The sequence below is a fragment of the Equus asinus genome, chromosome 3 (genome assembly GCF_041296235.1).
Source record: "Equus asinus isolate D_3611 breed Donkey chromosome 3, EquAss-T2T_v2, whole genome shotgun sequence".
NCBI classification, from domain to species: Eukaryota; Metazoa; Chordata; class Mammalia; order Perissodactyla; family Equidae; genus Equus; species Equus asinus.
The window spans coordinates 8,934,757-8,955,979 of NC_091792.1; the positions used below are offsets into that span (position 1 = coordinate 8,934,757).

The 21,223-nt window shown below is 41.7% G+C and overlaps 1 protein-coding gene across 2 annotated transcripts in view; it reads left to right on the forward strand.

Moving 5' to 3' along the window:
• The first annotated feature begins 390 nt into the window (after positions 1-390).
• Positions 391-21,223, forward strand: part of UGT8 (UDP glycosyltransferase 8) — a 79,181-nt gene continuing 58,348 nt past the window's right edge. The window contains exon 1 of one of the 2 annotated variants that reach the window (XM_014859663.3): positions 391-669. The gene's annotated coding sequence lies outside the window, so the exon portion shown is untranslated. Of the gene's footprint in view, positions 670-857; positions 1,166-21,223 lie in introns of those variants that run through there. The other variant, XM_044767309.2, reaches the window with a different exon arrangement.

The following is a 21,223-nucleotide window of genomic DNA, read 5'->3' on the forward strand; positions in this document are numbered from 1 at the left end:
TGCGCTGGCGTGATGAAAAAATGCGGCACCGAGACCAGACTGGTGGTGGCATGAGGGCACAGGGCACGCCCTGCAGGGGGGACAGGGGGCGGGGCCACGTGCCATTCCCAGGGTTCCCAGCTCGAGCGCCACGGGAGGGCTCGGAAGCGTTCCAGCCCACCCGCCGCTCCGCAGCTGAGCCTCCCCGTCCCAGGACGCGGCTCCTCGGCCGGCCGCGAGCGCGTGGCACGAAGGCGCGTCCGCATCCATGCCCCGGGCCGGGGAGCGGGAGGCGCTCGCAGCCCCGGGCGTGTGATGCGAGGCTGAGCGCGTGGCGCCCGCGGCGTGCCCCGCTGACCCAGGCTTGGGACGAGAGGGGCGCGCTCCAGCTCGGCTCGCCACGCGCGGGGCGGGGCGCGGCTGGGGGGGCCCTGGCCACCCGCGGGGAGCGGCGGAGGAGCAGGCGCGCTGCGGACCCGAGGGAGGGCACGGTTCAAGCTTTGCCATCAATTGTGAGTCAAGAAAGTCCGTTCTAAGCTAACACACTAACTCTGCAGCCTCCCTCACGCCCGCGAACCACCGAAGGCGGCGACACCTGATCCAGCGCACAAACACGGGTCCCTTCTGTCCCCGGATACAATTACGCGGCAGAGACACACTCAAACTCACGCGCAGCAGCCGAAAGCCGAGGTAAGCGGAGGGACCACGCCGTTCCAGCTGGTGGAAGGGGGGCGGGCTGGGAGGAGGAGAGGGGCGTTGTTTGCTCCCGGAGGTGAGTGCTGGGCGAATGGCTGCGACCCAGGGGCGGGGGTAGGGATCGGAAAGTGCGGATGGGGTTGGGCTGAGGGAGTTAGGGAATAGGGTGGGAGGAGGGTAGGGAGAAGGCGGGGGGTTGGGGGAGTGTAAAGGTGGTCTTTCCAGGCTGCACGGGATCGCGCCGGCACTCCTTTCTCTTCCATATGGCACCCGTTTGAGGGTGCTCTTGCGTTCGTGCGTGGTCGAGGAGGAAGGGGATAACCGGGCGCGGATCCGGCGGAGGACCTTGCACTTGACCCTGGAGGCATGGGCACCGCGGAGCCCCAAGGCCCCAAGAGCCCGCTGCTGGGCAGGGATGGGGGACCGGGAGGTGCTTCGGGACCTCTCCAACTCTCCTCTACTTCGTCCTCTCCCTGAGGGGCAACTAGAGGTGGGTGCATTGGGGGTGGGGATTGTCTCGGGGCTGTACAGATACACATACTGGGACCTTTCAGCGCCCTCCGGAGCCCACATGCCCGCGTGTCCCCCAGGAAGGGACACTGGTGGCAGGGTCGCGCGCGGGTTCCCGCGCAAATGGGGGAAGCACACGGCGCGCCCTGGTATGAGAGAAGCGTGTGCGGGCCGCGGGGTTGGAGAGGAGGTGAGAGAAGGACGCGCTGCAGGAAGTAGGGCGCCTTCCACGGGCCGGAGGAGCGGCGAGGGGGCCTGGGATGCCTGGTGTGGGGCTGTAGGAGGCAAACCGCATCGAAGGGCGCGAGTATATGCAGTGCGGCCGGGCAAAAGGACAGTCAGAGGTGGCGAGGGGTGACTAATCTGTATGTATAAACTCACTGGTTTAACTGAGGGTTTATAAAGTTGAGTACGGTGAACGTGCTGCTCTGCAGCGCTTCCTTAGGGACAGGACCACCCCGGTACCTGTACCTGTACCGCTGGCCTCCGTCACCTTAAAGCAGCCCCCGGGGGAGCGGGGGTGGGGAGAAGGTGGGAGAACTTTTGAGACTCGAAAACTAACTCGAAGGCTAGATTGTGTTAACTAGTCCTTCTTAAAGAGAAGAGGGCGATTCACGAGGGGGGTTGCGGGGGGGTGGCATTCTTAATCAGGCATGACCTGAGAGTCTCCTCCATTATGAGCCATTGTTAGTAATAGAGATGGCATTTTATTTCAGTTAGTTTCCACCCAGGAAAGATGAAAAAAACCACTACCCCTCTAAAAACCCTCAGTCCCCTCAGGCTGTCACCTTGTATAATGAGTTTTACAAGATTAATGACATGTAGGTGTGGCAGTTTGGCTAGATGCCAAGTGTGCTGCTTTTTCTATTTCTGATAATTTCGTGTTCAGAAGAAGTCTCCGCTTGGAATTGGTGTGCTTTATCTCTACACATCCCTACACTGCCATTGAAAGGAGGATAGAGAGTGCTTTTTAATTGGTATTTTGCTAGTAGTAGAAGTAATCACACTTTGTTCCTTGGAGATTTTTAAATTAATTGAAGAGTCCAAAACTTTGCGTTATTTGAATTGAATCATAAATCAGTCTGTGTTTTTTTCTGTCTCAGAGAGGGAAACAGCAGACATAATTCTCTCCTATAGAAACTATGTCCTGGTAGTTTGAAGTTTTGTTTTAGGAATGTGTCTCTGTTCGGCAACTATTCTAGATAATTCCCGAGGGATAGACTCTAATATTGTTTGATTTGCCCACCACCCACGGGGTAAAGTTAACATCTAGTGTAGTGTGATTTAGTGCTATAGGAGGGTCTGGTCAAAGCTTGATAGTGTATTAGTACCTTGGGCATAACTGAGTAGAAACTATGCTTCTGACTTTTTCTGGGTAATACTACTGTAAAGATTTGAACTCTTTTTAAATCTGAAATTTCCAGAGCTTTATGCTTGTTGTATTAACGTCTGGTACACATATTAGAATAAGTAAACCAATGGATGTAGTAGAGATATTTATAACAGAATTTGTTTTTTGTAAAACCTCTTCTTTGTATAAAGAGTTTGTTCACATTTAATTTAAATAACAAAACATTTCATGGTACCTTGTGAATAACCATCAGCTTAATTACCATTTAAATATTGATGACGAAGAAAATAATCACACTCTCAATTCTGAAACTCCTTTTCAAAGATATTTATCAAATAATACTGATTTAATGCTGTTTAACTCACACTAGATTTCCGAAGGAAACCGGGAGGGTAAGAACTTTTGTTTTTGCAATGTATAATATCTCATTTATTTGACTCCATCTGGATTGTTGCTTATTTACATGAGAATATTTTCTAAATAGCTGACCTTTTACTCTATTAATTACTAAAACAAAAAAAATTAGCTATTGAAACAAATAAGCAATTTTTAAATCTTGCACTCTTCTTTGCTCCCTTGGATCTAAGTTCATTTTTTTGTTGGGTTGTCTTTATGAACGTGAATTCATAAAGAACTGAATAGTGCTATTCCTTGAGGTGTATAGAGTTGTTGTTTATGGTAAATGGTCTCAGCCTGCCTGGATGAAATACTAGAATGGAGACAGAAGTACTATTCTTCTTTTTATGGTGTTTCTGGGTCCTCTTTCTGTTATCAGCTATCACTTTCTGCTGTCAGGCTGTGAGCGGGCCCTGCTGCTGTATTATCTGTTGTCTTTTTTTCTGTGAAATGATGTGGACTATTGCCTGACTATAAAGCCTGTGGACTTTGTCACAGATACTTCCTGTCCTCATGCTTTATTTCTAGGCTGGATCGTGAGCTGAATGGTTGAGGTTCCTAGAAGGGTGACTTCTATATAAATGGTTTTAATGTGTTTTTTTAATAGAAAATTTTGTATATGAGACCTTTAGAAGGGTGTCTTAATTTTAGACAGTTTAGTCTTCTGGAAAATCTGTGCTTTTCTGAGAAATTGAAGCAGCCCTTAAAAAAAGTTTACTTTTTTTATGGTAGGCCCAGATTGTCTTTGTTTAGGAATATGTGTACTATGATATTTTACATACCACTTTCTGCCATTGAAGCTCACTAGCCACATGTAATGTTGGTAATGTTTTCCTACTCTGGAAGCCAGGAATAAGTGTGTTTTGATAATCCTGATAACCAGACTTGAGCCTTGGTGTATCATTTCCATATTATTTTGCATACCTACCTATGGAAGAGGTACATAATCAAATTAGTTTGAATAAAGTAGTTTAATTTAGTCTTGGAAACAGCGGTAATCATATCTTCTTAATCTAAAGCCTGTCACACACATTTATTCTTTTATTCAACAAGTATTTATTAAAAGCACACCATGTTTTGGGCTCTATGCTCTTGTGCTCTGGGCATATGCAGATACATAAGACCCTGGAAGGGCTCTGGGTTTAAAGGGGTGAAATAGATAGAAAACAAGTTAGTTTCCGTAAGTACGATAGAGTGCTCTAAGTTCTGTGAGTGCTGTCATGGAGATATGCACAGAGGGCCCTGAACAGGCATCTGGAGTGGCCACTTCTACATAGGGACGGAAGACTAAAGAGCCTTCATGGAGACGGTGACATAAAAGATGAGTCACTGTAGGCAGGGGCAAGATCCTGGAGTGCTGTTTGCCATCCTAAGGAGTGTGGATCATTTTCTGTTCCAGGTTGTTGTAAACAAAGGAGTGAAATGATGGGAAGACGGTTCTCATAGCAATCTAGAAGGATGCATCTGAGGAATGGGAGACAGGAATGGCAGTTTAGAAGGTATTGGGGTAATCTTGTGAAGAGAGTTGAGGACCTTGTACCAAAGTGGTAGCAGTGAGATGACGAAAAGGGTTTGGCCACACAGATGTTAAGGTGGTAGAATCTCTAGGATTAGGGGACTGATTAGATGGTGGGTGGTATGGGAGGGTGGGATAGGGACTTTAAAGGATGGGCAGGTTTGAGGAGCACAGATGATGGCATTCAGTTTTGGACATGTAGACTCTGAAGTGCTTATAGAAAATCCAGCTGGAGATGAGCGTCCGAGGGATCATTGCAGAGAGGTCTGGGCTAGATAGATAGGTAGATGAACGGATGGATGGATGAAAAAAAAAAAAAAAGAAAAAAGAAGAGGAAGTCGATAGCTCTTCCAGTGCGGGTACAAAGAATAAGCGGGAAATAGAGGCCTGGGGAGATCCTACAATTTAAGAGTTGGGTAGGGAAATAGGGCACAGTAAAGAATGGGAAGGTACAGAGGGAAAGGCGGGAGGAGAATTAGGGGGAGCAGCTTTTGGTAGCTGAAGGAGGGAAGAATTTCAAGAAGTGAGAGGTCAAGGGGTAAAACGGGGGGTGTTAGACTGTCCTGGTTCTGCCCTGACTAGCTCTGTGACCTTAACCCAGAGTTTAGTGCCCTTTCATCATTGCAAAATGAGGATCATAGTGCCTGCCTCCTAGGGCTACTCTGAGGATCAAAGGAGACAAAGTCTGTCACGCGCAGTGCCCAGAAGGTTACTGGTTTGTGTTCCATAAATGCTAGCTGTTTTTATGAAAAGCACAACTTGGATTTATTCAGTGGTTGGTGAGGTCTGTGGAGAGTATTGCTCTCAGCACTACTTGCTCTCAGGGTTTAGGGAGAATGATTAAAAGATAGACTTAAGATGAAAACTTGATCACATTTATAGGCTTTGGGGAAGAAGCCAGTGGAATAGGGGCATTTGACAGTTTTGAAGAGAGCAGAGAGCCATTGAACAGAGAGGGATGAGTTGCATGGAGAGCCTGGGGAGATGGCACGTTACTCAGCACCAGCCAGGCTTCCACAGCCTGGAGGGGTCCTTAGCAAAACCCTCATCCTTTAGAAGCATCTGGTAATCAAATCAAATTTTGTTTTTTGAGGAAGATTAGCTCTGAGCCAACTACTGCCAATCCTCCTCTTTTTGCTGAGGAACACTGGCCTTGAGCTAACATTGGTGCTCGTCTTTCTCCACTTTATATGTGGGATGCCCAGCACAGCATGGTGTGCCAAGCCGTGCCATGTCCGCACCGGGATCCGAACCGACGAACTCCAGGCCACCAAAGTGGAACATGCGAACTTAACCACTGCGCCACTGGGCCGGCCCTCAAATCAAATTTTTAATGTCTTGTTTAAAGGATTCTTGGTATTGTGAGTTCTAGTTTCTTAGATAATCTAATAAGAACAAAGTTGATTCATTTTAAACGAATCTGAAAAGAGAAACATAGGTGATATTACAACTGAACAAAATATAAATATTTGATGATTCAGAAGGCACTTCCATTTGTTTTGAGGTCTTAAAAATCAACACTATGGAAAGCAGTTATTAACCTGTGTAATAGGGGAAGGACTGATTCGTAGACTTTTTTTTAATTGACACTCCTATAGTAATATTTAAAAATACCTACTTTTTTCCTTAGAATGTTCTCTATTTGGATGAAGTAATGCTTGGTATTAGAGCCACACATCTAAAATTAGATTTCTATTTTAATATGTATATGAATTTTTTTCCCCTATGATTAGTGGGTATTTTGATAAAATGTTTACGTATATGAACTGGTTTGGGAAGCAATCAACAATTGAGCATAGTGCATATTGTTGACTACTTGGTTGCAAGGAATATTGGTGGTTAATTGATTATAAGTAATATCTATTATTTTATTTTAGTTCAAATTATTATGTCTGTTTCAATACATACTTATTGTTATTCACCACTTATCGTTTGTTTATATAGTACTTAGAGCAGTACATAGTTTTTAGGACACCCAGTAATTGTTTTTTGAGTAAAATGAAATTAGATGTTCGTTATTTTTAAGGTGAACTGAAATCCTTTATTCCTGTAGTTTTTCGTCGTTGATGATATTCTTTACCTGAAGTTCTCTGGCCACACTTTTTGTTGTCAGGCCCTCTCTGTTGTGGAGTTGAGTTGCAGTGCTCTGTGACCGTGGTGCTGACTCCCACACCGTGTGTGGTGGTCCCGTTCCTGCAGAGCCTGGTGGTCTGTGCACGTGATTTTCACCCAGGCACGTGATTTTCACTTGGGGCTTCTGAGGGGTCCGTGTTGTGATTCAGCAGCTCAGTTGTAGACTGTATTCTGTCCCTGCTCAGCAGTCCCTGACAGAGATGACAAATGCCAGGTTGAAACTGACGTAGACATGGGTGCCACACTTAGGTGAGCATTTAGGGGTGCAGAGCCCAACAAAAATGGAACCTTTGGATTTCTGAATTTCGGCAGGGTATTTAGGACCGCCTAGGTCAGTTTCTACTTTCTGGCTGGAAATTTGTGTGAGTATTAAAACATTTGGACTCAATGGAAAGAATGTGTAGTTAGGAACATTTCAGAGACACTGTGTGTTTTGCTCATAGCTTTGTGCTATGTATCTGAATTGTTAATAATTGAAATAATCACTATATTGGTTTTATTTTGAAGGTATAATCAGTTTCCCTTGACTTGATTTCGATAACAGAAATGCATCTGCAGATAACTCTAGTTCACTAAATAAATTTACCTTATAATGATTTGGTAAATATTGGCTCGATTTTGGAATATTGCTGTAAAATTATTTTTCACTTTTCTATTCTTTTTTGAAGAAATTTATTACTTGAAATATTTTTAAGACATCGAGTCACAATTTTTTAGCTATTACATTGGCTGTAACTTTCTTTAATAAGTAATCGCCATGGGGCTGATTTTCCTCCAAGTGAAACGTTTTAGTTTCAATATGTTCCCATTAATTTGAAAAATTTTTAAAAAGAAAGTAGAATCAGATGTACCAATATGCTGTATTTTCTATAATATCCTGAATTTTCTAACTTGCCTGAAAAGTTGTATAAAAATTCAGTTTTTATAAATTGAATCATAATTAGAGAATTTAAAATTTTCAAAACACCTGAAGAAAATACGGCAAAATTTTAACACTTTTTAAATACGGGTGATGGGTATACAGATGTTTGTTATATTAATCTTTATACTATTCTGTATGTTTGAAATACTTTACGGTAAAAAAACAAAGTGGGCAATAGTTTTAAAGCATATCATATTTTAAATGTACCCCGAGACTTTTCTATTTAAAGCGATATCAAAGTGAATCTTTCTATAAAGAATCCTATTTTGATTGATCTGTTTTGCAAAGTCAGATTTTCCTGCTCTGCTTAAGCACACACACAACAACAACAACAACAACAACAAAACCTGGGCCCACCTCTGTACCACATTTTGAGTATTGTTGCATCCACCAGAATTTCTTAAACTTCTGAACTTAAGGTAAGGGCTTAATCTGACTCTGTACCTCATCCTCATCATAATATCCCTTACTTTGAGAGAGAATGCCTCACAGGAAGAGTTTTTTTCCCCAAGCGATGGGGTGAATGATTCAGTGGTGTTGCCTTCCTGCTTTAAGGAGTGGCTCTAGGACTGGGCAGTGACAGCAGGCCCTGCAGGCCCTCGGTGGCTGTGGGTTCTCCCCGAAGAAGGCCCTTGTGCTTTACATGGCTTTTGCATGTGTGCTCCTGTCCCTGCTGTTCATCTGTATTCACCAGCCAATCAAGAGAGCAGGGCTTCGAGGGAAAACTAGTCAGACAGGTTTGCCTGTCTATTTAAAAGGAGGGGGGGCCAGTGAAATTTGTGGATAAGGTCAAGGGTGAAACTATTTTGAGGAATATTAATGCTAATCACTGTTTCTGTTTTCTCCTGGTTTCGAAAATAGTCTGGAGGCATTTGTGAGAAAATATCTTAAGGGAGATAAAGTGAGAGTGAGGGGAAGAGGAAGAAGTAAATAAGAAATAGGGAATTAGAACAAGGTGGAGAGAGAGAAAGGAAAAACAATAGTGGAGGAAAAAAAACACAGGAGGGAAAGGACAAGTGTTTCAGTGTCCTGTCTGGGCTTTGTGTAAGCTGGGTGTCTAGAGCAGGAAACTCCTCTTGATCTGAGAATGAGTTTAATTGAAACAAGCAAACGCCTGTGGTCTTCAACATCCAAAGTGGGGAACACCCGGCCGGGTCAGGGCTGATCTTTACTAGGGATATTGGTGGAAGATGTCGTAATTGCCGTCTCTGACACTAGCTTTACCTTGGAAAGACTCAGTTCCCTTGAACAATAGTAAAATGTTAACATTCATGCAGCCTTTTTGTAGTTTGCAAATCCCTTCTCATACATCCCATCATTTTATCCTCGTTCTGCCCCTGAGCACTGTCCAGTGGGTAGTCACAGTTTGCAAACCATGAGTTGGGGATGCAGAGCTCTTAAGTAACTTCCGGAGGTCACCAGGACAGACTCCGGGATTTCACCTTAAAACCCGGCTTCTTGCCTAGGGCAGTGCGCTCCCTGCCTGCCGAAACCTTGACCCCACTGCAATGACCTCTGCATAGTCTCTCTTTACTCCTCACCACACACTCCTTTCCACTTGTTGAGATGTCCTTTCCCTTTACCCTCTGGAATGGTTATTCATGCTCATGGGATGGATTTTTATATATAAATAGATGTAGTTCTAGCTCTAACTTCCTAGGTACTCTCTCAAGACCTAGAGTTCCCAGCTCGACTTCCAAACTCAGGTCTGACCTACCTGTGTCAGTCTTCAGGCATAGTTGTTAGTGCTGGTGAATGGATTCCAACCCCTAGTGACCCTGTGGACAGCAGAGTGCCATCCTCTCCCCTTCCAGCACTTTATCAGACAGCGGTCTGCTGCTCTTCATAGGGTTTTCATGGCCAATTTTTTCATGGGTGACCTTGATGGTATTTGAAATACCCACGGCATAGCTTTCAGCATCACAGCAACATGCAGCTGCCACAGTCACTGGGAAACCAACCCCAGGCCATGATGGTGAGAGCGCGGGATCTTACCCGCCGGACCAGCAGGGCTGGCTTCAGGCCTAGACTTTGTTGCTATTTTGGAGTCCACCTTCGCCTTTGTCCATGATATTCAGTCTGGTCTCTAATTCCATCACTGTCTTCTTCATGAAGACCTTGCACATGTTGAGATTTCCATTCACCTTCTGTTCTCTGTGTGGTCCCTTTCACTTCAGGACCGCACCGATGACTCTTTCACTGTTCCCTTGGCCTTTGATCCCTTCCCCTCTCCATCCCTCAGTTGGGATCCATTTGCCTCCATGCCTGTGCCATTCATTTTCACATGGGAAATCCTGGCTTTCAGGGCTCTTTATTGCCCAGCTGCATTCAGATCACCCTGGTTTATTTCCTGGTGCTCCCCAGCAGCGTTCCATTGATCAGTCCCATGTATCCCTTGAGGCCTTTGCTTCAGGACATTCCCCACCTGAATTGTCCTCTGGATTTTCAAATACTCATCCTTCAGGGTTTTGACACTCATGGTTAGTCCCACCTCAGACTATTCCTTCCTGGTCTCTTTCTTTTTTTTGACTTTCCTTCTTACAAATGTTGATGATCCTTTAACACGTAATTGTGTTACTTCTCCCTCTCAGGAGAGTCTGCTGCTCTTAGAGGGTGGACTCTCGCCTAGTTTCCCAATAGTGCCTTGGACAACATGCTGATCAGAGGTAAGATATTCAAACATAGGGGCCGGCTCTGTGGCCGAGTGGTTAAGCTCGCATGCTCCGCTGTGGTGGCCCAGGGTTCAGATCCTGGGTGCGGACATAGCACCGCTCGTCAGGCCACGTTGAGGCGGCGTCCCACATCCCACAACTGGAAGGACTTGCAACTAAGATATACAACTATGTATGGTGGGAGGGGGGTTGGGGAGATAAAGCAGAAAAAAAAAAAAGATAATCAAACATAATTGAATGATGCCTTTAGTGACTCATAAGGCAGTGAGGGAGGTAAGTTCCCTAATTTTCTGTATGAATATTGATGCTTTCTTCCTTTTTTTTCCTCCAAAACTGCAGCATTCAAACTTGAAATGCTCCCTTATTTTGTCTTTAAATGAAATGTCCTATATAGACTGCTGTATACTTTAGCCAAAACAGACAAAAATGTTTGATCTATAGAAAGTTCATATTATAGGTCCTTTGAACTCTTAATTATAAAATTTATATTGGTTTTTTATTTTGCATTTATGTTTGAATATAAGTATGCCTGATGTCATGAGACCCCAGATGGAGAGAAGAATGAATTCACACGTCAGGAAGATCTGACTTAGGAAGCATTCAAATTGCCCCTTTTCCCCTTTCCCCATGCTCCGCCCCACCCCTCCCGCAAAGACCTTTTATAACAATTAATTCAAAGCACCAACCCAGGCAGAGTTCTTTATTTCCCTCTTCTGTGCTTGTTTCCTCCTTTGGTGATTGCCGGAGTTCTCTGGTTCCCAGTGTCTCCCCTTTCATCTCCTCTGGGCAGGGCAGTCGGAGTGGGAACAGGAATAAGAGTACATTTTAAGGAATCTCTCCAGAAAAAAAAAAAGAGAAGAAATAAACAGGTTAGGTAAGATTATTAAGAAGTGGAAGAAGTGATGTCTGACTGATACTTGCCAGTTTTAAATAATTCTTGAGAGCATTTAGAGGTAACTGTGTGATTTTGATGTTAGACCTTGTGTGAGCATAAGCTTTGGAATATACTTTTTGTTCAAATTTCTAAACTGTGCACAGAATGCAGAAACACACTCCTCTGGCTGTCCTGCTCCCTCTTTTTGCTGTTCCACTCTTTTCTTTCTTTCTTTTTCTCCTCTTATACCTGTCTGCCCTTCTGGAGAGAATGTCCCTGCCTTGGGTGGGGAATTCAGAGGGGGGATCCTAGTGATGGGCTTACAAATGTGGGGAAGAAGGATGTGAGTAGAAGTGTGAGTCGGGGATAGGGGTCTGTCCATCTGGTCATTTTATTCAAATCATCCTCTATACTAGTTGTCCAGCCTCTAGGTGGGTCTTAAGTGCTTTATGCTTTCTCACTATGATTTTTCCCACTAAAAATCCTTCAGCTTATCATTTGGATAGTACTTAAATGCAGTCCTGTTCCTATTCCTGCTCATACTGCTCTGCCCAAAACGGCGTGGAAGGGAAGACATTTTGAATCAGATATGTTGAATTCCTGGAAGTCTGTATAGTGAGCATCTGTAACAATAAGAATTAATTCAGCCATTCATTCGACAAGCAGCCTATTATATGATAGAACTCTTCTGCCTTAGAACCAAAATACACAGTGTTTTTTTTTTCATCTAGTATAAAATTTAGAGGTTTTACGTATAAAGTTTTAAGGCTTTAAAGTTTATTAAGGCTTTTGGAAGATAGCTATTTTGATTTGTGTATCCCAGAATTAAAGAAAAAGTCGATCTATTATCTGACATATGGCAGTGGTGTCTTTGGAGAGTCTTTATATGGTTCAGGTAAGAGACTGGATTAGGACCCAGGAAACCTGAGTGATAGTTCCGACCCTGCCAATGAGTAACTACCAACCAGTCAGGCGATGCTAGGCAACCACCCTTCAGAGACCTTGTCCCTTTCTCTACAAATGGGAGGGCTTGGACTCAGTTACCTTTAGTTTTTAAGTTGGGATTCTGATTTATTTTTTAGATGAAAATACATATTTTAAAAAAATATTTGGTGTCATTTCATAACAAATATATTAAGTACCAATGTTTAAGTATATTTATATTATCCTTGCAAGACTAGTAACAATGGCAATGATATATGGAAGACTTCTCTGAACTTGCTTCATTGTGCTGAATATCGGGTATGGTCCTAGATGCTTAGAAGACACAACTACATTTTTACCTGTCTGTAAGGGAGCATCAGGAAGATGCATTCTACCTTTCTGTAGACACTGCCAAAATCTTTCTCCTCTGAGGAATAATGTAGCCAATACTCCATAACCCCCTCCTCTTGGTTATTACCCTGGCATTTTATGAGACAACAGTGGAGAAGTTTGTTATTTGTTCACTCTTGAGAACTTCCAACCAATTGAATGGGGAAATATCCAGAATTTTTTTTTTTTTAAAGATTTTATTTTTTCCTTTTTCTCCCCAAAGCCCCCCGGTACATAGTTGTGTATTCTTCGTTGTGGGTTCTTCTAGTTGTGGCATGTGGGAGGCTGCCTCAGCGTGGTCTGATGAGCAGTGCCGTGTCCGCGCCTAGGATTCGAACTAACGAAACACTGGGCCGCCTGCAGCGGAGAGCTCGAACTTAACCACTCGGCCACGGGGCCAGCCCCGGAAATATCCAGAATTTTGTTTTTTGTTTGATTTGTTTTTTGCTTATATTGGGCCAGACATTTTTGGTCCTAAAACAAGTTTAAGACATCACATGGGAATTTATTTTGTAACTCTTAATAGTGTTAATGTAGATAATGTTAAAAATCCACTTAGGCTAGTGATATTAAAGAAAGGATATTTTTAAGTAGGGGAAAGAATCCCATGGTTTTTTGTGATTCTGGTACATTTCTGAAGCCTTAAGAATCTCTCAATAATGGTGTATTGAAAGCTGTTTTCCCCACATGTGAATTTGTCTCACTGTGGGAGAAGGTGAAAATTTAATCTGAATTTCCTCCATATTCACTGTGGCATTCCACTAATTAAAATCCCAATGAAAGAAAGTTATAAAAAGTTGTAACAAAACGTTTTAAAAGACCATCATTAAACATTAAACATTAAAAAAGCATTTTAATCAAGCATCAGTTTTTTAAAGAAAGCATAATATCTATCAGAACTTAAAACTTCATACAATCTCAGTTATGTGATTGATGAAACTTTTCTCATTTGTTTGAGGATGAGATCAGAATCCAAACAAAGAACTTCCTTATTGTTTGCTGAATGTTTATCCTATGATGTGGATGCATGGAAATAACTGGTACCAAGTTGGTCTTGAGGAGTTGCAGGAAAAGAAACCCACACCTTATTCTTTTAGGAGATGTATGTGTGTATATATATATATATACACACATTTTTTTTAAACTGGGTATGTGATATAGATTGAAAGTATTTTAATACTACTATTTTCTGTATTAAAAAAGAAAATTCCTTTTTTTAAAATTGCAAACTTTATCAGTGATTCTCAAAATGGTCCCTGGACCAGCAGCATCAGCATCACATGGGAATTTGTTAGAAATGCAAATTCTTATGCCCATCTCAGATCTATAGAGTCTCAGACTGTGAGGGCAGGCCCAACAGTCTGTGTTAACAAGCTCTCCACGTGATTCTGATGCATGAGAAGTTTGAGAACCACTAATCTGTGATACGAAATACAGTCAGTTCAATTTTCTCATGTGATGAAAAAAATTTCTGATCATTTTAGGGACAAAAGATAAATTCAGTTTAGATTTAAAAATGCTTTCCTGGTTAACACTTTCCTGGTTGGTTTTTATAACCTAAACTTATGATGTATTTTATTTACTAATTGATTATGTAGGCATAGTCAAGTATTCTTAGTTCAGACACACACACGCACATAGTTCCTCAATTTATTAAAAAACAATAACAACAACAAAATGGGTTGGAATCGTTGTTTACTTCTGTGTATTTTGCTGTGACTTTGTCAGTGTAGCTCAGTGGTGCTCAATATTATAATCACCTGGGAATCATTAAAAACAAAATATGCTAAGACCTGAGCCTCATCCCCAAAATGTCTAATTGATCTAGGTTGGGGGTGGCAGGTTTTCAGGCATGTCTAATTTTTACAAGCTCCCGAGGTGATTATAATGTGCAGTCAGAGTTGAGAGCCACTGGAAAATAGCCATATGTTCAAAGATTGGCTCACCTGCCGCATATCAACCCCTTAAAAAAATTGTATGTTAGATCCATCAGAACCTTTCGTTGTTTTAAGCAAATTGTCTTGTCTATGTATGATCAAAAAATAATTTGTTTTCCACTAAGTTATTGGTATTGTTGACTGGCTGACCGTGTTATCGATCCTGTTTTATTATCTTAATTCTACCCCTTGGCTTTACTCTAAATCCTCGCTTACTCAGGCGCAGTCCGTGCACGGGCAGCATCCCACAGCACCAGAGAGCTTGTTAGAAATAAATAGTTTGGGACCCCACACCAGAGGAAATGCAGATAAATCAGAATTTGCATTTTAACAGTATCCTTATGAAATTTGTCTTCACATTAAAGATTCTCTGTAACATAATGTTTAAAATCAGGGTGAATTTCATTTTTTTTCCTTAGCATCCATTGATCTGATCTTAACTACTTTTATGAACCAAATCATACCAATCTTGTTAAACCTATTCCTAAACTCATTTTTCAGATAAGTTTTAGAATTGTAAGGGATCTTTAGAACCACCTAATTTAATAGCCTCACCTGGCAGGTGAAGGAAAGTAGGTGCAGAGAAAGTAAATAACTTGGCCTAAATTACAGATTTTGAGATTCATAGTTACATGCCATATATATTTTTATGTTTCCTTTCATTATAGGGACTTCATTGTAGGGTCATTTACAATATTATTTTCATAATGTAAACAACTTGAAATGTGAGCTACCTGAAAAGACAGTCTTAGGTTACTCAAATATGACACATATGCAAAAAACAAAAATTTTAAATACACATTGACATTTATTTAAATTATCTGTCTAAAGTGACATTGATAGTACTTTACTAATATACCAATATTTCAAATTATCATATAATTTGTGTAATGAAGTGATAACAGGAAAGCTGAATGTGTAGTATTGAACTGAGTGAAAATGGAAAGGTACTGCCGCGTCCTTATAAATTACTAAAACTATATGCATGTGCTCCTGGGAGGTTGCAAGTGCTTTGTTTCTTCTGAGTTTCTCAGGATCTGGAGCTGGGCGTCTGGCTTTTCCGAATCCCCGGGACAACTGGAATTTAACTCAGGTCTTTATGTTTCAGATCCATATGTCTGTGGCGTCACATATTTCTCTCATTGCACATAAGAATTATTAGATCCTTGTCTCTCCACTTGGTGGTTGATTTGCATCAAAATCTCCTGCTGCTTATTAAAAATGCAGATTTGGGGGTTTCTCCCCAGGTTTCATAACAGCCTGTGTGAAGAGATGCTGGAATCTGCATTTTCACTAGGCACCCCGGGGGATTCTTTTGGATATGAACGTTTGAGAACCATTAGGTGATTAAATTTGTGTGTGTAATATGGTTAAATTTAGTCACCATCATCAAGCCTTAATTGGAAACATATTATATACAAGGTCCTGAATGCAATGTCTGTTGGTATCCATATTATCCTATTTGTCTTTCCTCTCTATTTTCTTGTTTTTATCTTCCCTTCCCACCTGATGCTTTCGGAGAAGTGCCCCAGGTGGGCCCGGGCGGGCTGTCACTGATGAGCGAGCAGCATTGCGTTTCTCCTTACAGCTTCACCACCTGTACTGTAGATGTCTGAAAAGAGACAACTGCAGATACTGGTTGGGTAGGAAAGTGGTGAGTGAAGCTGGCTTGGAATGCTGCGACAGCAACACAACAAAAAACGACAACAACAAAAATTCTTTATAACCTCTGTTTCGAGAGGAGGGTTTTGTGTGCCCCTTGGCGCTCATCAGAGTCCCCGGTGCAGAATTGAAGTTTTTGAATGGTATCGCCAGTGGTTTATTCCTTTCAGTACTGTGTATATAAAGAAAGACCTGCTTGTGTGGTACTGCTAGAAATTTATGTGCCTTATTTTCTGTAAGGTGACATGTTGCTATAGGGAATATAAGATTAATAATAGAATATTTTCCATCATGCCCTTTCAAACGATTTTGTTATTAGACCAATAAAATAAAATAAAAAGCAAAATTGCCTGTGTTAGAAATTTTGACTGAAAACTTTTGACAAGCAGCTTTGGATTAATTTCTTTTATTAAATTTGTGAAATGGAACCAAATTTCTTCCTTTGCATTCAGCATATTCCAGTTGTATTTCTGTAGTTAAACTATGCACTACCATACAAATAAATAAGTTTCTTTAATTTTTCTGAATGAACCAAAATCATTAATTTGGTAAAGTGTCAGACTTTGAAAATCTGAGAGTTACCTGTCCTTATTTATTAACCGTCAACAGCCAGCTTGAGTTGTTCTACTCCCAATCTAGTGTTTTCCCCCAGGTGTTGCACTCTTAATTAATTAAAGATGCCAGACTATTGCCAGATCATCACTTTTTGTGTGGTGGGGGAGCATGTGCCAATAGCAAGTGGCCTTCTAAATTCTCTCTCCCTGCCCCCCCACCCCAAGGCAAGATGTTCCCATTTCACAGTGTGAACTTAGGGGACTCTTTGCTTTCGTAGTTTATTTACAAACAGACAGTCATAATTAACTTCAGAACACAAGATAGTGCCTACCCATGAAAGCTAAATATTTAAACCTGGGCTATTTAACAGCCCTGTAGCAATAAAGCTGAGTTTCCCCCTAATTTTCCCTCAGTGACAATATGTTTTTTCAGCTTTATTTTCTTCCTCTCTTCACATGGTGGGATAAAAGTGGATTAAAAATGAGTACAAAACTCTGCAATGTCCTAGATGCTAGCTAGATCTTTCTCAAGTTCTCATCCTCAATCTTATTCTCCTTTATCTGTAAAATGGGAACAACTATTTTTGCCTTTGTATGGTCTCTCTGTAAATTAGATAATGCCCATAGAGCCTGTGATGCAGGGAAGGACATGGTGCATAATACTGCTCTTTCAAGAGCTGCTGTGTACTGATAGTTTTGTGTTAAGATGTAGATCTGAGCTATAGGGTGACTAGCTCATTCTGGTTTGCCCAGGACTTTCCTGGTTTTAGCATTGAAAGTCCCCTATCCTGGGAAACCCCTCAGTTCTGGGCAAACCAGGATGGTTGATGACCCTAGTGCTGGAAACAGAGACTCAGTATAACAGTGGCTTCGAAAAGGTACTTTAGTTGCCTCGCCACAGATAATGGTCACAATGGACATGAGTGGGCAGGGCTGATATTCTGGTTCCACAGTGTCTGCTCAAGTATCTTTGTTATTACACCTTGCCTGGTTTATACTTCTCTCTGCATGGTCCAGGATGTTAATCATTACCACGTCCTCATTCCATCCAGCAGGAAGGTGAAATCTCCAAGGGCATAAATTAGAAATTGCACATATCACTTCTGCTTCCATCCCATGCCTGTTTACTAGGACTCACTTATATGGCTAAAACTACTCCCCGAGAGGCTGGGAAATGGTGGTAGTATTTTTGGCTGTGAGCCAAGCTAACAGGATTCCGATACTAGAAAAGAGGAGTAAAAGATATGCCACAGCTGCATCTGACATGCTTATGTGTGGCAACAAATTTCAGCTGCCTTTCATAGGCTTGTTACTTAATATAATGGTAATTTTCTTTGTTATTTACAACATTGCTGTGAATATGTAAGAAGTTAACAAATAAGATGAAAAAAGACCCCTAGATTAAGAAAAAGTAATAAAATCTGTACTTTGACTTCTCCTTTTGTCCCCCTGACTGCAGTACCCATCACCCCAGAGGTTTTCTCTGCCATCGAGATGTGTAACTAACTTCAGTGCCTTGGGTAGAAGCTTTGGATTTAGAATTTTGTTCAGAAGCGAAGCAATTGGTGTAATTACAAGTTTATTCATTTAAAATTAAAGGAAAAAATATAGGGCCGTTAGTGGAGGTGCCTTTGGTCCAACCACATATCCTGGCTCAAAATCACAGTCACAGTCACTCATTCAGTACATCTTTATTGAGCATTTACCACATGGTTAGGCAATGAGAATAAAAGAGTTAAGATCTTTTACTAAAATCTCTACCCTTTTGGAGGTTAAGTTGCACTAAAGGGATACAGAAAAATGGATTTTTAAAATTTATATATATTTAAAATTTAAAAATTTAAATTTAAATTTAAAAATTTAAAAGCACTGGAAATGATGCTCGATTAGTGTTTACTTTGCTGGATTTATTTTTTGTTTTACTTACAAGGCTTCCTTACAGAAGGTGCTCTGAAGAAAGATGAAATTACTTTAACAGTATTTCATGTGGTACTGAGGTTGACCTCAGGCGGCAGTTATGATTGATACACTTTTTCATGTTATTTCAGTCCACGTAATACTAAATGCCAGGGAAACTTAAAAGTCTTAAGAATTTCAGCTGTTTGCCTTGCCAATCTACGTAATCTGCTTTGGGGACTAAATCATCCACTTCAGTTTTCTAAATAACCCAATTCACCATGTACAGACACAATTTTAAATTTCCCATTAGGCCTTATTTTGTTTTTCCTTTAATGTGAAAACACTTTAGTTCTTGTTTAAATTGATAGACTATAAATTGCTGAGCTGCCAGGATGGTAGGTGGTCAAAACCTAAATTTTTTCCTGTAGTTTATATGCTTGTCATTTTTTCCCCCTATATAGTTCATCCTCTTCTGTGCTTTCCACTTCAGAGTAATTAATGATCTAACCCCAAATAGGAAAAGCCAGAGGAACGATTCTTTCAAGTGGTGGCCAAAGGTGATCCCCCTAATTTCTTTTTTAATAAGTAGATGGAAATAGCATTTTAAAGTAAGAGGTCTAATATGGTGTTAGACTCTGGTATTTTAGACTCTTGTTTGAGAAAATGGGAAAAATAAGAGATTCATATAGTCTATTTTTCATCTTTAAAAAAGTCTCAGTAGTATATTGGGGTGTTCTTGTGTCAAATTTTATCCATGTTTAGGAGCAGCAAGAATACAGCTAATCTAATTGCTCTTCTTTCTTTTTTTTTTTCTGCTTTATTTCCCCAAACCGCCCCCCCCCCCCCCCCCCCCCGGTACATAGTTGTGTATTTTTAGTTGTGAGTCCTTCTAGTTGTGGCATGTGGGACGCCACCTCAATGCGGCCTAACGAGCAGTGCTATGTTGGTTCGAACCGGCGAAACCCTGGGCTGCTGCAGTGGAGCACGCGAACTTAACCACTCGGTCACCAGGCCGGCCCCTGTACTTGCTTTTCTGCTCCTCTGAGGGTTTACAACCCTTCCTTTGGCCTGGAAATGAGTGTCTTGGATATGCAACATTTAAGTAAAGCACCACCTGATTTGCTTGTTGTTTTACCCAAATTAATTCACACTCAAATGTTGAGTGGCTTTCCTCTGGTGAGGGATGGGCACACTTACTAAAACTGGCATTGTTTCTTGTCTTGAATGCAGGCATAGAAATAATTTTTAATGTAAAGAAGAAAGGGTGGGCTGATGTCAAAAATGAAATTTGAAAATGAAAATCATGAAAATAAAAATTTGAATGTTGGATGTTCTTTGATACTCTGGCAGTGGGGTGCAGTCAAGTAGCAGTAGCATCTCAAAAGCCAAGGGAGAGTTTGGAGGAGGAGGGTATCCGTAGTGTCTAGTGTTAGAGAGAAGTCCTGTCAGGTAAGTGCTGGGAGAAAGGGCATTCGTGTGAACATGAGGAGGTATGTGGTGCCCTTGACGGTGAGCGTTGGGGCAGAGTTGTGGTGGAGTCGGTGCAGACTGTAATCGTTGGGGGAATAAGTGGAGCCCAGCAAATAGAGACGATGTTCTAAGGCACTGGACTCCCAAGGGAGAGTGAGAGGAAGGCTCCAGCTCAAGGGGCATGTAAACTCAATGAGTATGTTATAGATATTATGTATTTTTGGTAGATAAATTCAAAAATCCAGAAATATATAAATAGGAAAAGAAAACAAAATCACTTAATTTTACAATCCAAATTTACTACAGACAAAAGTTTGATATTTCCTTTGTTTTCATTTTAGTCGTTTTATGTATACTTGTATGTATGTTATATATATAATTTTGTTTCTTGCTTTCTTAGTGTTATGAGCATTTTCTCATACTAAAATTTTTTTAAAACGTGGTTTTTGGTGGTTCTGTAATATTTCATTGTAAAATGTGCTATAATTTGATTGAGCCTCTACTGCTGGATTCTTTGTGGTTTCTGGCTGTTTGTTGGTGGAAGTGAATTCAGGGAACATCTTTGTACATACACGTTGGCATTTCTGATTTAGAGTAGTCTCATAAATGTAAAATAGTGTGCCAGTTGTTTTTCAGAACCTTTTATCCATTTACATTTTCATTAACTGCTTAAGACTATGGTATACCTTTGCAAGGACGGAGCATTATCATTAAAAATGGCATCCTTGCTAATTTTATGAAAGTAAAATCTGGTTTTTCATTTGTTCAGTCATTCAGTGAGTTTTAAGCTCCCTGGGACTGGCTGGGAGGGTGAGTTCGAACTGTGTGGGGGTGGGTGTGACACATTCATGACCAGTGTCTCCAGGATGCACAGATGGCGAGCCATGTGCACCTGCCATTTACCAACATTAGGAGGGTTTTACCCTGAGTTGTCAGTCTAATCCCTCTTCGGGCGGACTATCCACTTTATCTAGAGAACTGATCTGCATTTTTCTTTTGGGGGTAAATGCGCCTGCCCCTGCTTTGCCCTGTGGGAGTGAAGGGAGCTGTGGTAGAGGGGAAAACTGGCGGGGCTCCTCTTTCGAGAGATCCTCCCCTTGGTTTCCTCCTACCTCCCGCTACTGCCCTCCTGACATCCACTTGTCCACTTATGCTCTCGGCCATTCTGGAAGCACTTTTCATCTCTGCGGGGGGCTTCCCCTCTGTGTGTCCTGGGTCCTGACTTCCTCCAGTCACTTTTATTCCTCAATAAGCCATTCTTAGCATTCATTTTCTACAAATTTGTCAAAAACCCCTTCCACTGATGACTGTGGCCCTGCTCACACCCCGTTTCCTCAC